This window comes from Chelon labrosus (genome assembly GCF_963514085.1).
Source record: "Chelon labrosus genome assembly, chromosome: 21".
Lineage (NCBI taxonomy): Eukaryota > Metazoa > Chordata > Actinopteri > Mugiliformes > Mugilidae > Chelon > Chelon labrosus.
The window spans coordinates 4,970,376-4,987,293 of record NC_140354.1 but is presented as its reverse complement, the minus strand read 5'-3'; the positions used below and the strand labels follow the sequence as shown (position 1 = coordinate 4,987,293).

At 41.4% G+C, this 16,918-nt stretch overlaps 1 protein-coding gene across 1 annotated transcript in view; it reads left to right on the top strand.

Annotated features, from left to right (window-relative positions):
* Positions 1–16,918, top strand: part of LOC311506845 (inactive phospholipase C-like protein 2) — a 51,793-nt gene that overhangs the window by 12,104 nt on the left and 22,771 nt on the right. The window lies entirely within an intron of this gene.

Genomic DNA, 16,918 nt, shown 5'->3' with positions numbered 1-16,918 from the left:
AACGAGAAAAACAGAGCAGACGCGTCTAAAGTGTGTCAGTCATCCCCACCACCTCTCTTAATTAGTATTCACACTGTATTCACAGATACATCACGCTGAGATTGATAAAACTCCCTCGGGCACTCCATGTGTACGTGTGTGAAAGTGTGCTAAACAGGTGCCCATTTCCCATTTGCTCATCTTTGTTTACTCTGCTTGAGGCTGCGAGGAAAGTAATGTGTGTGTGTGTGTGTGTGTGTGTGTTATTGTTTATAGTGTTGAAGGAGTATTTGCATGATGCTGATGGCAAGGCCAGCCCCTGTAGTGGAGGCTCACTCGTACACCTGCCAGTTACACACCAAATTCTGGATCCCCTTATGTGTGTGTGTGGGAGCTGCCTTAACACACTTGTACAAAACCCACAGAATGGTACCACGATGGAGCTGGTTGCCACCTAAAGGAGGACAAAAGCAAATGCAGCAACATATGTTGTAGACATGAAAGGGAAAACTGCAAGTAGTACTGAAATAGATTAAGAACAAGCTGGCAAAAGCCTGTAGAGGTCAAGGTGAGAGCTGTAGGGGGTAAGGGTTGTTTAGAAGGCAGAAAACTAAAAAGTTGGATTTTGGAGTTGGATAAATGGAACAGAGTGGAGTGAGAGGGCCGACATGATGGTCATCTAATTCTTGGGGCTGTACAGGTGACATTAGATTAGCAGATAACTGCACAGCAATCCTATTAGAGCAAGTTTGTCAAACAGTGATGCAAAGGCTAGAGTGGAAAACAGGTGAAGGCCAAACTACACATTCCAGGTCACCCTCTGTGGAGAAGCACAAGCATAAATCAAGCCACACATTCACGCGTACTGTTTGATAACATTATTTAATTGTACCCTTTCTACCCATTCTACCCTTTCTGCCTCCTACAAGGACAAACACACGTTTGTCCTTGTAGGAGGATGTGCTACTCCTTGGCTCCTCCCTGCTGTATCCAATCTCACTGTAAGACAAGAGAGAAAAAGAGGAAGAGAGGATTGCATTTCCTAGAGTCAACGCTGCATAGCTGATATAGGAACCTGACAGCCAGCTATCAGTTATAAGCATCTTCCAGCCCAGCCCGCACCAAGTGCCTCGGCAGTCTTCTCCCGTCGCTTCAAGTATTGATTTCAGACTGACAGGAGTTGTGATTGCAGGCATAGATGTAGCACTGCCTGTGCCTGCCTTGACTTGTGTCACACCTCTATATGTCATGTATGTAAGGCAATTTGCATGCATGTGGTGTCATGTCAATTACTACATTCCTTATTGATGGGGTTGTTGATTGAAAACAAACTGTAATACAGGCCTACATTGTGGAAAGGTGTTATTGTGTTAGCCGGGGCCGTAAAGTATATCCCTTCAGCCCACAAGCAATACCCACGGAGCGCTGGCTTTAGCAATGCTGAATAAGACTGCCACAGACACTGCATGAATTATATAGAAATTTGACAGGGGTCACTGAATATATAATGTTTAATAGGGATATGTGAGTGGATATATCAAACCTAAAAGTTTAAGTTTAACCTAAAAGATATGTTATGTGTGAAATGTAGAGTTTGTTTGCTAACAGATATCAAGACAACTGAGAAGCAAGGAAAACCCCAGTATGGTTTCCAGAAATGACACAATAAACAAAGAGCAGCAAAATGTACTGCCAGATTTCCTGCCAACATTTGAAACGGCATCTCCAGTGGGCTGTGGAGATCACAGCCCATCAGAAATTGCAGGTAACCATTATCTTAATGGCATCCTGTGAGCTGAGTAACATTTTAGATCATGAAACTTGTGCAGTGGATCTTACTGTTTCAGACTAAGAACTGCCCCCTTTTTTGATGCCAGCCCTGTCAAGCTTTTCTTACATGGCACACTACAGTTTACACTGCAGTTTACAGCGATAATGGTGGCCAATTCACCACACATTCACCACAATACCAATGAGTCCTTATCAAATCTTGGTGAAAAATCTTAAATGTCCTTGATATTTTGATAACCAGTCAAGCTTTAGCTGCACACGTTTGTTAAATTGGTGGTCATTGTAATGTTTCCAGAAATGTAAGTGTGTATTAGATTGCTACACCCAATTTGGTTTTAAGACTGAGGCCATTGTTGCATTTTTGGAATCACAACTTTGTCTGCTTTAAGAGCATGACAGAAAATGAAAGAGGATGTTTAGCTGGAAATGGTTTCTCTTCACTTTAAAAAGCAGAAGATGAAAGCTGAACTATCTGGAAAAGAAAGTGTTGAGCTGGCTGTATTTGTGAATGCATAGTGCATGTTTATGCGAGAGAGAGCGACACATGCACGCACGCACACACACACACACACACACACACACACACACACACACACACACACACACACACACACACACACATAGAAGACAAGACATCTGTGAGGTAATACCTCATAAGGTTCTCTTTGCGTCTGGCTTTGGATTGAGGGGTGTTGGCTTTGTTGCTGCAGGAGAAACTAACAACTGGATGAGTTGAAAGCACCCAGCGGCAAAGATGATGAAAAACATGCATGCTCTGAGGCTGAAAACAAGCTGGTACTTGATGTCTTTTGACCATGTGATGTGATATTTTGCAGGCTGGGGTCAGTCTTGCTTTATACTTTGCATGCTTGCATCATGCTGACTCAGCAATTTAAAAGAGAAACAGAGATGGTGAGATAGTAGCTTCGCTCATAGCAGCTTCTTGCTGCTATTGAACTCTTTTAAAAACAGCTTTCCATACTACTGCTCGTATCCTTACTGATGTAACGTGATGTGATAGAACTGTGTGCCAACTGAACTTAATCCTGACAAGCTGATGAGAACATCAAGATTGAGAAAAAGGCTGTGATTTTAGCCTTTTTTTTCCAGACAGAGCTCCATCCCTGTTTGTGCTTTCTACCCTCTCCCACTATCAGGATTACCCACTCTGCTGGAGAAAGCACAGCTTCATCTACCTGTTCCCATCAACCTATGTGTTGATTCCTCCCTGGATTTTCACACCGTCTGGGCAGAGTCAAAACAGGATGAGTCATTTCGCTGTGTCCATTGTTTCCTCATGCCATGGTGGTGCATACTGAAATTGCTGTCCTTCAGACCACCTCTGCACAGCTCAGTAACTGGCTGTACTAGATGTACTAAATGTCCACCTGTGAGTGATGCACAACAGCTCTTGGTTTTCTCCTCTGCTATTGGTGGACTGAGCTCAGCTGTCTCAGCTACATCTTTTCCTTAGTGATGCTCATCCAGACCTACAGCTTCTTGCATAAATGGATAGCTCCAAAAAATAACAGTCTAAGGCCATTAGTTTGTTCTCTGGACACAACACCTTTTGAAATGTTTATATTTAGATAACATCTAACATTTATTACATTTGCATACACTACATATTAACGTTTAACACATAGTAAACGCGTAGTAAAACTCACCACATGAGTACAATGAGAAACACTTCAAAGAAAGTAGTTCAAAAATTGTCTATTTGAATATATTCCATATACGTATACGATGGTTAGTGTATGTGTTCACTTGTCATTCACCTTGTTATTCATCAGTTGAAATCTAGACAGAAATTTACAAGGAGATTAATAGAGTGGTTTTGTTGCTTGGCAACCCAGTGATATCTTTCATTTGTTAATTACACTCAAAAAAGGTCAACTACTCTAGGACCAACAGAGGCGCAAAAAGACAAGGAACGTCTGGAAATATGCAAACATACAGTCAGCAAAATGATTCCTAAAAGCACATGAATAAATGTAAATGACATTTTGCGATAACAAACATGATATGTATTTGAACATTTAACATGGCCTCATGAATACAAAACATACACAAACAGTTTTGGTGCTAGTGTTTTTGACTTGATGTTTCATTTTGCAGGAGATTTGAGGAGCTTTGACAAAATAGTAAACTCTTTTCATCAGTTTCTGATAAAACGGCTCACAGTTTCGGGTTCAAATGTTAACGAAAAACTGTAAAATTGAAACAGAATTCACCTCATGACTGATTCCTTAGATTCGTTTTTTAAATTGTATCTCAAAGTGTTCCTATTTCTCATGTTCCCAGAGTCAGTGGATGAACCTGTATATATGCCCAGCAGTGTCTAGTAGTGCCTAGTAGTTACCGTTAGCCATTAATGTTAATTAATTAGATCTGTAAGAAAAACTTAATTAGTCCGAAAATCCATCAGCGTTGCATATTGTTAAACCTCCGAGCTAAAAAATATGTGCTACAAAAAGTATTGAGTCCAGTTTCACAATAATTAGGAAGGATGGGGGTGCTATGCAAACTTTCAAGTCTGGTCAGAACATGTAAGCTTTTAAACTGTTACAATAACATTTTGTATGAATGTCAGTAGGCTAAGTTTTCTCTAGAAAGGCAAACAACAAAAGAAAGGAAAAGGGAAAGAGAAACAACACAAAGCTTTTATCTCAAAACACTCTCTTCAGGCCAGTTTATCATCCTCTTTTATCTTCTATTTCCGTCATGGCCAGTTAGCATGTTTCCCAGATTGGCCCTCTGTCTGACTATGGTCTTTGATGGTTTGAGCAAGTTGAAGGGAATCCCCAAATTGATTTCCCCTGTTGGAATGATCTCTGTGGAGGACTGGAACAGCAGCCATATACAGTATGTTTGAATAAGGCTTTCCAGACTTCCTGCTGCCTAAATCAGACTGTCTACAAGTACATGTGCTATGATATTTGAAAAAGCTTTTTCATTCATGTATTCTGATACATGGACATGGCAAATCATGTCAGAATTTCCCTCCCATTTCTGAGTTTATCATTTAATGAATGTGTTGACAGTATGCAAAAAGAGAGAGAATTCCTGCTAATAATTTCCCTGTTATCTGTCACAGACAGGTTTGTGAATAAAATTAAATTTTCATACCTATCTCCCTAAAGGTCACTGTAGATGAATTTCAATTACAGTGACGGCAGAAATCGGCAGTCGATTGTAATCTTGGTTGAAATGTTGTCAGCTGTGTTTTGATTGACAACGCTGTGCATATAGGGCATACAGAAAAAAAAAATGTGTGATAGACAGGATACAATGAGCAAAACTGCGCTCACTTTTTCCCAGATCTACTTTTACATAGTGTTTGCTCACTGATGACCATCTAATAGGGTTATGCAGCAGTCGTTTTTTTTTCTCCTTTATGTTTGATCAGATTAGTCGTTGAGCATTTGCATTGCGTTGTGTATGTAATAATGTGTGCATATGATTGTCCTTCAGGTGCCCTCACAGTGCATGGAGAACAAAATGTGGGAAGAGATTAACACATGGCCATGACCATGAAAGAAAACGTTCAGTGGTATTATTATCACCTTGCTGCAGTGTTGAAATACTGCTAAATCCTTCTTGCACGCTAAGCCTGTACTGTGGAGTAGTGCAGAGCTGGCATTGCTGTTGTTCTTAATGAGAGTACTAAATCAGCCAGGATGCTCACGGATGCAGCATGTTAAATCACAATAAGCTCTTTGTACAGGAAGTGACAAAGGAGCTTCCACTTGCACAGCCCAGTGATTGAACAACTTCTGGTAAAACCGTGCAGGCGGTGGGCAATAATAAAAACACAAGACAAATGATAGTCTTATTTAGCAGCGGTGAGGATGGAATGCCCCTGAGATGAGATTGTTAATATCTGTAAATAAATGCCAATAGAAAGGAAGGAAGGAAAGAAGGAAAGTGGGGAGAGACCGGGGAGAGTAGCAGATGGATGAAGAGAGAAGTGCCCTGTAGGATCCATACTGACCGTCTGGTGGACTAGCCTCAAATAGTGCTGAGTCCACTAAGCTGGAGAAAATTAGTCATTTCAATGGGAGACTGTCAACCCCCAAACCTTCTGCACTGTATTGATTTTCAAGCTCACATAGGAATTTCATTCGCTTACAAGTGTAAGCGCACAACACTGATTTTTCTCTCAAGGCTTTAGAATTACTAGGTCTTCTTTTGTTAAACGCAGAAACTCTATCTTAAGCTGAGCAAGATTTGTCACAGTAAGGACAAATCATTTATTTGAATTTATTCAGCTTTGTGTTGCATTTTTCACTCCTGCTGCATTCCTCCCTGAAGCCCTCAACAGCTGTTCTGACCCTGGTTCACCTCTCTGTGCCCTTGTAACGCCCACACACTCTATCCTGGTATTCCAAAACAGCCACTCCGCAGAGGGATTTTTATTTTTCCTTTCTGAAGGACATAGAGTACTAGACCCAGCATTTCTTTCTCCATAATGAAACAAATGCCCATCCTCTGAGAGATGGGAGTAAGGCTGTGACTTTGGGCACAAGTCCTGCATCTACGTTTATGTGCTACTTGGGATTTTATATTCCACGTCCAAAGAGATGTATCGTAAATGTTTTTTGTTTTGTTTTTTTTAAACGAGAGAGCACTGTAATGAAGATGTGAGTTCACTGAAGTAATGCTGTTTGCGTAGATCTGTCTTCCAGGCAGTTTGTAGGAAACGGGCCCTACCGCTCCCCACAGAGAGCAGTAATGACAGGGGGCTTAAACATTGATGTGGTTCTCCTCCCGGAAGTTAATACTTCTATAGCTGCTGGCTCAGGGCTTACAAGGATCCTTGTGCTCCACAGGGAGCTGTAAAGTCAACCACATGAAGAGATAACACAACAAAGGACAAAAATAGCCAACCAATGCTTCACTTATCAAACTCATTATAGGTGCCTCCTCCCGATGATAAAAGCTTCAGTATCTCTTGTCTTGTTTTTGCAGGAGCGTGTGCGTATTGGATCAAGATTTATATAGGTTGTGGTTAGAAGATCACTTGTAGTCACAGGTTTTACATTCACATAACGGTTACTAATATTCTCTAAGTGAGTTTAAGCAAAAATATGTTTTGCACACACAGAAAAAGAGACTATCACATCGAAAAGTGGAATAAGAATGTCAATGTTTTTCTGACTCACTGGACAGCCATAAGTCTTAAGAGTACTATGGGTGAAATCCTAAGCAAATTAAATTCCACATTCCCATAGTTAGCAGTTTTTATACTCCTGAGGGTCACACAAGATTGCATTAGATTGAATACAATGTGTTGATTGTTTGGGGCATCCTCCAAGTGCTCAGAATAACAGTCTTGCCGAAGAAAGGGACAGAGGGATTACACTCATCATAGGTGACGGAACTTGCTTTAGATGAAGAGAGCAAAATAGTTGACCTAGTCCTTGTTAAATATCTTTTTTCACTGTTACATGACCTTCAGCAACAATAGTACATCCTTACTAAGAGAGATGAGTTCAGTTTAACATGTTGGCCTTGGGTTTTTTTGGTGAAACTAGGTCAGCTGGTATCCAGTCCTGGATATCAGTGTGGCTTTCTTATGCATCCTCAACAGATTCACCTCCCCTCCTGGAGTTCAGTTCTCTCCAAGGGAATCCTGACTCCCCCTCTTCTCAATAAAGAAGTGAGGCCATACCTAAAAATAGGAACCAGAGTTCTCCCTGTTCTTCCCATGCATGCCAATTGTTTTCTTTCTCCTTGATCTAGGAGATTCCCCAGTTTTTCAAGTCTTGCGTCAGCCAGTCCATCACTAGTGCACTGCCAGTGTGCAACGGCTTCTCCTCATTGCAGTCCTGTCACTCAGAGTTTCCAGGCAAACAAAAAGGTCACCTTCAACCAGAGCTATTCTGCAAAGTGGGCACATTGAGCCACTCTGCTCCCATGTCCTCTCCCCTCCCTTCACTGTGCATTTACAGGAACACACTCACGTCCTCCCGTGTCCTACATTTGTCTCCACAACTGGGAGCGTAAGCTATTGAAATAATTTCTCTGCACAGCTCAACCCCTGTTCTGAGTAGGTATCACGAATCATCCCTAGGTGAAGTATTCAGATCCTTTTTACTTGCAAAAATGTCGAATGTCCAGATCTGTATTGGGAGATTGGTATCGGGGCCTGTGAAGGCATTTATAAAATGATTTGGTCAGATCGGCACATAGTCAAGCACGACGTTTTGTAAACTAAAACCAAATGTGAAAAAATGCAACTATGTCTGCTTTGCAAATTCTTTACGGAACTGAGAACAGATTTCAGTTTTTTGGTTTTGTGATATAGGAAGCATTCAACATTCTCTTTTCTTTGTGCCAATATACTGTTATTTTTAGTTTACTTTTATTTTTGTGCAACTCATCTTCATTTATTATGCGAAACAAAGAAGGCTCTAATTGTATGTTACAAAATCAAAATCCTTAAGAAATAACTTAGAGGCAAGTATTTCTTTCAGAGTTGTTCAACTATCATGGACATATGCCTGCAAAGGATTGATTTCTTAGTTTATTGTGCTTAATACATTTGCACACTTCACACGTGTGCAAGAAAATCCTTTATCAATTGACAGGGGAGGAAATTTTAGTTACAAAACACTGGATTTGCCAATACTTTTCTGTTTACTTATAAGGGTTGGTCAAAAGGGAAAAAAATAATTACTGTGACATCCCTAGCAAAAATACATTTTACGTTACATGTTAAGATGCTTTCATTGTTAAGCTGCAATCAGACAATGTTCCGTTTGCATTAACAGCAATGCTAGTTCTTAATAATGCACAAAGGCTACCATAAAAATGCAGCGCTTTCATCAGTAGGCCATAGTCTTAGTCACCACACGTTAAGTCATTCGGTGATAAATAGTGATTCAGTAGACAATTATTTAAATGAAATTCTTTGAGATTGCCACTTAAGCCATGCATGATGGTGAATGATTGTTTAATAGGAAAGTGGGTAGGAGCTCTGTGGCTCTGCTCATCATCGTGCAGATCAAAGATAAGCGGGTGTAGATACCAAGCCGGAGGTTTTTTTTTCCACTGGCCCTGGAACAGTCCATGAGTCCGTTTGCCAGCCTCTTGACGAGACAGAAGGAGCTCAGCCAAGGATCAGGCTCACGGGGATTATTTATAGAGTTGAGTGGGCTTCACGGACGCAGGCGTGGAATGTGTCAGAAAGAAAATGCATCATTGATCAAAGGCTGCTCGGAGATGTAGTTTTATATTTGCCAAACTCGGAGCAGATACGGGGGTTTGGAAGAAAACAATAGCTTTTACCAAAGGCTCCCTGTGTGAGCTGCTATAGTAAGCTTGCCTGCTCTTCTACCCACACAGAGTCCTCTACACCTACACAGGTGACTGGACTTCACTGAACACTTGCCAATTTTAGCCTTCTTCTCTTCTTTCTCTGCTCAAGCATCTAAATAGCTTTTCAGCTCTGGATGGTTAAAATACATACATGGTGGGTGTGCAGAGTCAGTGTACTGCACATTGGGTGTTTACCTCCATAACTGTGAGTATGTAGGTATACATGAGGAGGTTCAGAACGGAAAACAAAACCTTGGAGGCATCAGTTATGGATCTCACAACCTGTCCCCTTGTGAATTTCTTTCCCATTTAGACTACCAGAATCACTATCATGGGCAGACTGTGGTGGTGTTCGCACATATATGTTTCTTATGGTAGCCTGTGAAGATCCTGAGGTACATTTTTTTTAGAGGGCAGTAAAGGTTTCTTCTCCTGTTTTATCTCCGTTTCCCTCTTGTCCCGAGATGAAATGCAGGGAAGGGAGAGAAAGGGAAAAGAGTGTAGCAGGGGTGTCCTGTGCTGCAGCAGCACAGCAATCTGGTGGCAGGAGGGGGTATGTCTCTCTCCCCACGAGTCGCTGCAATGCAGATTACAGTCAAGGTTATGCCTTTGTGGCCACATTAAAAGACTGAATTACTGAGGATGCCAGGGCAGACAATCCAAGAAGACAACATATTATGCTTTGGGAAATTTGTGGCCTTGTAGTTCTGAAAGGGCTTTATTTATAGCTCTATATTGCCCAGGCTTGCAAATCACGTACCATGTTCTCCATTTTTAGTATCTAGGGTTTAAAAGGCTGTGTTTTGTTCTCTTACACTGCACAGATAAAAGTTCTTATTTCCTACTTTGCTTCAGAATTGCCTGTAATCTTTTGGCTGGCTGTCCTTTCACGCGAGCATTGTATCTGAGGTAGAGGGTAAATGTCATGGGCGTTTGTGGCACGGGACTGGCAGAGTGACATTTGTTGTCAATCAGCCTCCCGCCTGTCTTCAGCTTCCTCTTTGTGTGATAAACATGTCAGTCTTAGCCAACAAGACTAACTCCAATACTGGATACAACAGGCTGTACGTGGTCAGTGTTGTACAGACGGGTCTGGCCAAATTTTCATTGGATGTGAATCATTGCGGGTCTTGTAGCATTGCATTTGAGGGCAACAGGAAGGTTCCTGCTTCCTGAAGTGAGCTGTATAGTCTTGAGAAGAAACAGAAGAGGATCACCAAATATGCACATCCTGTGTGTGCATGTATCCAAAAGAATACCTCTGGCATCCCTTTTTTGTTGAGGCTCAGACAGTTCACTGTGGGCTGGTCTGAAACAGCTGTCTCTGTCAGATATTATTGAAGAAGTGATAGATCATTTCCCACATGGTGAGAACATTCAGCACACCTCTTTGGCCTAATTGTTTCCCAGTATCAGTGTCTTACTGGCGCTTTGTGAAGGGATCTGCTGCATGTATAAAAAAAAAAAAAGAAGAAGAAGCAGAGAAGGAAGACAAGATTAAAACAAATTCAATGAATTCACTAACCAGGAGATGCAAAGATCCAGTGACAGAAAAGAGAAAGTGACTCTTGTGAAGTGAGTAATTAGAGAATGAAAGGACAAGCTATTGAAGGAAATTGGAGACTGGTGACAAGACCCATGTGTCAGCAGCTTTATATCAACTATTATCCTTTCATTGGCCATCATCAGGAGTCGGGCAAACACATGTCAGACTCTCCAACATCCTCCAGATCTTTGGTAAACACAGCTATGATCCGGTGCCTGTGGCTGAACACCATTTGGGGAAATGAGAAAACATTGTAGTAATGAATGTAATGAGGGGAATGCTTTGAGATGATACAACACTGTTTAATTAAAGCAATGCGGACCACAGGGGGGGTATTAAACATAGTTGTAGCTAATGAAAGTTGACGAGTCCAGTAGTGATAGCTGTGAGGGACTTGGCACACTTCTCTCAGTTAGTTAGCATTCTGTGAATCTGTTGAAAGATAAAATTCTGCCTCTACATTTTTAATTTTAATAATTTTATTAAGAGTTGACAATGGGGAAATGTGGAACTGGCTTTAACTTGATCCTGCAAAGACACTGTCTTTATGTCTCCTCTTAGCGTAAAGCATGTTTAACATAGCACAGGATCTAATCATCTAAACAAGTACTGCAAGTTTTAGGAGCATCCTATACCTAACTGAAGTCTGTAAGTCTGTTTACAGATTTAATTATGTTGTTTTCATTGTGTTTTTCATGCACAGGAAATAATTAACCCCAAAACTATGGGCTAAAGGGAAGAACACTCACTAGACCTCTTTCCACTTCATCTGTTAAATATAAGGGTATCTGGGGAAAAATTCTTTCAAAAATGTATGTTCTGTCACCATCAATTTCATGTGCAAAGGTCACTAGTTTTAGTAGGATATCTTGGTGGATTAATATTTTATGTTTAAAGCAGCCTCGGTTTTATTCAAAATGCCTAACTGTGTATGTATGAGTGACTGTATTTGTGGAGCTACAGTATGACTTACCAGAGAAAGAATTGATCCCCGTAATTGGCCTTTGAATATGCTCAGTTACCCCCATCCAGCACCAAAAACACCACCATACAAGGATTATTTTGTTATTACTTTAATTGCCTTCTGGGGAATTACCAACAGGACCTACCACAATCACTGTCACACAGACAGACAGAATACAGACTGATAAGACGAGTACCTGACCATGAGGAAATGTTAAAGTTGATGGTGAATGTGACTTAACCCTCCAAAATAAGATCTTTATGTCTCTCTGTTCCTGTCTGCCTTGTTCTTAGCATAAATCATGTTTACACATGAACACACTTAAATGCTCTTGAACAGTATAAACTAGATGGTGCAGGAAATAATTGGCCCCATTGGTGATGCAAGGCAATGGAAAGCATGAAGAAAGCAGCTGGGGAGAATGAGTATGTCATGATAGAAAATCCACAAGAGAGCCTGACACAGGCGTTCATGTCTGTGTGCATGCGCACACTCGGATAGCAGTGACATGATTTTTGATCAAATCCTTAGACATGTCATACTGAATGTACTGAGGGATTTCATGAGTGTTAGTGAAATGAAACGCAAATGCTTTGTGACAGAAGTGCCTAAGCTGGACAGCAGTGCTTGGTGCTTTTTTCTGTGATTCCACAGCTCGATAGCATTGACCTCTACTCTCTCTGTGGGCCAGTAATTAGTTGGACTGTTTGGGGCTGTTTGGCATGTTCCAAGTTCTCTGGGGGATTTGCACTTGTTATCAGCGCTTGAAAAGAGTCTCAGCGTCAGAGCTGGGGCTTTATATTCGAGTCAACGATGGACCACCTGGATGAAAATTTAAATCCATTTGTGCACTGGGACAAACAAGAGCATGTCCACGCACACTCAATTCGGGCATCTCACATTCCCTCTCAGACCTTGAATTTTCTCGCCTGTTCACACATTATGTTCATGTTCTGTGAAACTCACACTAGGACGGTGCAATGAGTTGCACAATGTGCGGCTGAGACTACTGCTGTGAGAATTTCAGCAGTCGCCCACGAGAGATTACTGTGACAAACGGTGACAGGCCCGACTTCTCTCTCCCTCCGACTCGTTCCTCTGTCTGTCTTTCTTCATTCTCTCTATTCCTTCCTTGCCTCTACCTTTTCCAAAATCTGCATCCCATTCCAAGATTCTTTATTGCCAAGACAGATAATAATGTCATGTGGCCAAATCTAAATGCAACTTCCATTGTATTTGTCTGCTTATCCATGTCTTTCTATTTCCTTTCCTCCTATTAGGATGTAGTTTTTCAATTTGATTTCATTTGCTTTATTGGCAATGAGGTCACACAGCATTGCCAAAACATCTAAACAAATTAAGTTAAGATTAATATAATTAAACTAGCTTTCTTTCTCAATTTATGTCAATTGCTGCTTCTTTCTCACATACACCGTCTTAGCCCACTTTACTCTTCTCTGTTTCTTCTCTCTCATTCGTTTCCTCTTTGGATGCCTCTTTCCACATAGTTCTGGGGTGTAGAATCTGTTCGAGGCTAAATGATGTCTGCCCTAAGCTCTGTGTGCCAGGATTTAGATGTCAGTGTGAATACCTATCTTGGATATGCGAAGGAGAGGTGGTGCATGTTGATGGGTAGCCTAGACCTGAGGAAGGGGAGTAAAGTGGATGTTGTGATGACGGCTTTTTACCTTTTGGAAGATTCAAAATATTGAAAAACAATTCTAGCAGCACACAATGCACCATCTTTGATGGCAATGTCTTACCATTCAAACACAGTTAGCGTGCCTCTTTGAGGTGGTTCTGTGTGTGTGTTATATGTCTGTGTCTGACATGTCGGTGTGTGCATCTGCAGCGTAATGTGGTTTAGCTGTGACTAGTTGTCTGTCAGGGTGTATATGTGTCGACATTGATCGTATGATCCTTGAGCACACATGCAGGCAAATAGAACACACATACTGTGACTCACATCTCGGAGAGCACGTCATCAAGAGGGCTCTGCTCTGTTCTGTTTTCACTCCCCATTACCCACGCCCCCCTGTTGCCTTATTCACTGATTCTCATTGCATACACACAAATCACACAGTAGCTCTGTGGGCGAGAGGAACTGAGCTTTGCCTGAATACTTTCTGCAGACCTGTTTTAGAGGGGAGATACGATAGGAGCGAGTGGCAGGCAGCCAATGCAGCCATGACAAAGAGGTGGGATGTTTGGAGGCTTGCTGGAATGGGGAGGAAGAGGGGCATGGTAGTGAAGGAAGCACTATGTCCAGAGTCCCACAGGAAGCATGCAGGAGAGAGAGTCATCTTCCATGTGTTCAAAAACAGACTGAGCACCTCAACACTTAGGGAATTTGACCCTTTTTTGATCTTAAACTGCAAGTGCACAATTTTTTATTTTTCAGTCTGTGTTGTAACAATGAGATTGTTCAAGATGCCGCGGATCAAGTGGACTTTTAAATTTTTCTTGTGCATACCCAGACAGACACTTTGTTGAGAGGAAGCAGACATTAATCTCTAGGACAGTGCTATACATATGGTACAGTTTAGAGTTATTTTTTCACATACTCTATTCAGTGGGGGACTGGAGGGTAAGAAGCAACCTGAGTGCTGCTGTTGCTACCTGAGAGCAGAGGGCTTGTCGCATTAATTGTCTCCCTGGAGTGTCATACTGCCTATGGTGCCCAGTCGCTAGGTGTGACAACACTGATGGGAGGAAGAGTTTGACATACCATTGCCCTTCAGAGGATGCAGACTCTTATAACAGCCTGTCTGTCCCCAGCAGCTTTACCCTTCCATCAGGAAGTGTTTGACCCAGCCTGCAGCGGCCACTGTCCCCACAGGAAAGGGGGTGGGGAGGTGTAAACATTTCCAAAAGTGCCCCCATATCACCGCAGCAACAGGCACTTGAGCACACACACACTTGAACACACACACAGACACATAAACAGAAATACTGACATCTCTACCAGGAAAGGCCCCAGGGACTGTGAAAAATTGGTGAGAGAGAAGGAAAAGGAGAAAAGACTGCAAGTACGAAAATATATTGGCAGAAATAAAAAATAAAAAAACTTTAAGAAAGGATGTTTAAAGTAAATTTTAATTGTTCAAGGTTGATGCTGTTTTGGAACTCATGATATCGTAAACTAGCTAATTGATTAATCATTTTCTGGCAGACCCATAGTTTGCACTTTTGGTTTTGACTGAGAAGCAGAAAGCAATGCAATTGTGTCATTTCTGGCTTTCATGCTAATTGTAATATGTCAACGAGACACAAGATTACTCTCTCACCCTTTGACCAATTGTGGATCACAGCCCATTCCCAAAGAAGGCCTGGAAACGATCAGACCTGAACTGATCTTTCCTCACTGGATCACTTGCACTGGCTTCTTTCAGTCCTGTGTATCCCAAATACCCCAGTCAATGTGCATGTCCATCTGGTTGGCTTTGCGGACAGCACCCGAAGAGCAAACCACAGGAGAGACCAACTGTCGTTTTGGTCTGTTTTAAAAATAGGCTAGAGTTGTTAACTGTAATTTTCTGTCACATGAGGCAAAAGGGGCAGGCGAGTGATACTAAAGAGCATGATATTTTAGTTGAAATGTATGCTCTTGATTATGGCCTTCAGCTTTTTCTCCCTCTACGGTGGCTGGGGGTAGATGATCATTTGGAGGAAATTAAGGCATAACAAAGAGGGGCAAAGACATCGTTAGCATCTCTGCTGTAGTCCCTTAACCCCGGATGTGAACTGGTTGTGAAACTTTTTCCACTCCTTTTCTACCTCTGTGAAAAACATGGAACTGTATTATCCCTCAGCTGAACCAACAGTCCCACCCTTACCCTTATAGTCTTGGCAAGGGTACATGCATTACCATGCGCTGTGGGTCTTGGCACTAGTTTTCACATCAATTGCAAGTATTTCTCAAGGGGGAGAAAATAAAATGCTTGAATAGCTCTATTTTAACACATACTGAGCAATGTTTTTGGCTTGGGTGGTCCCCAAGTCATTGGACCACAGCACACCATCTGTTGAAAGATTAGTGATCACTGACTAGAATACCAAATACGTATTTTTATCCAAGTTAAATAATTATCTGTATCACTATTCCAATTTTTCTTTTTGCCAGCTCTGAAGAATCAAAGATTTTCAAATTATGATGCTTACTTCTTACGTGTAGAGAAATGAGATAGAGGTTGTAAAACAAGGGCAAAACCAGAGAGCAATCATTTTGTCATTTCTTCAGCTCTGCGTCAAATGGTGCTCATTAATGAGTTGCCAGGCGTCATCTGCTTTTGGCCGTCAAGTGGAAGATGGATAGTACTGAGGTGTTTCACTGTGGTTAGAAGTGGACCTTGTTCAGGGGAGATTCATTAGACCCGTAAAGACAGTCAGGGTTGAAAGACAAGGGAAGTCCTGCAGTCTAGCTTTATTTCTAAGTAGTAAAAAATAAGGCCTGGAACAAAAACACAAACTTTGATTAGATGACTTTGTTGCATTCATTTCATACTGTATTGGAGGTGTAATCAAAAAGCAGTACTAACATGTCTTTCAACAATGACGCCAACATTGTTGTCTAGAGTCTAGAGTAACTTGTAGATTAATTCATGATTTTAATGTACCGTTCTTTGTAAAGTGAATTATTCAGCAAGACCATTTTCCAAGTCCTAAACCAGGCCATCTACATTCAGGCTATCTAACTATCCACAGCTCTGTGTGGAAATAGGGCAACACTGTCTGCATTCTGCCAGCTTGGCCAACAGACCTGAAAGCTGCAAAGGTTCAACCATGCCATTACATATGATGTGTGCAGCATCAAGTTTGGCTTTTGCCTCAGTTGTTGTTGTGAGAAGGTCTCTTCAGAGCTATAGGAAACATCAGAGCTGTCGGAAGCATTACAATTCTTTGGAATTGGCTGGCAAGAAATGTATTTATAAGAGGTTGCTCACTGGATGAATATTTAATCACCACATCTTATTTGCTGTGAAAGATAACATGAAACGCATTTTAAATCCCTTAACTTTGTTTGTGAAATGAAATCAGTGTGACATGAATCCAGCTGGAAATCATATCTCCAGTTTTAAACCATGTCATTACAGCAAGTAGCCACGTTTTAAGAAGAAACAGACCTCATGCAGTACACTGTATGTTATGATTTGTCTCAACAGAACCACAGAACTTACTCTGCCTTCACATGATTTTTATACAATATTCATCTCAACAGTATAATTAGAAAAGGAGATGTGCATTTTAAATAAGCAAGTGCTTATTTATGACGCTACTGGCTAGATTTTTACTGATTTTAACAGCCAGATGTCAAA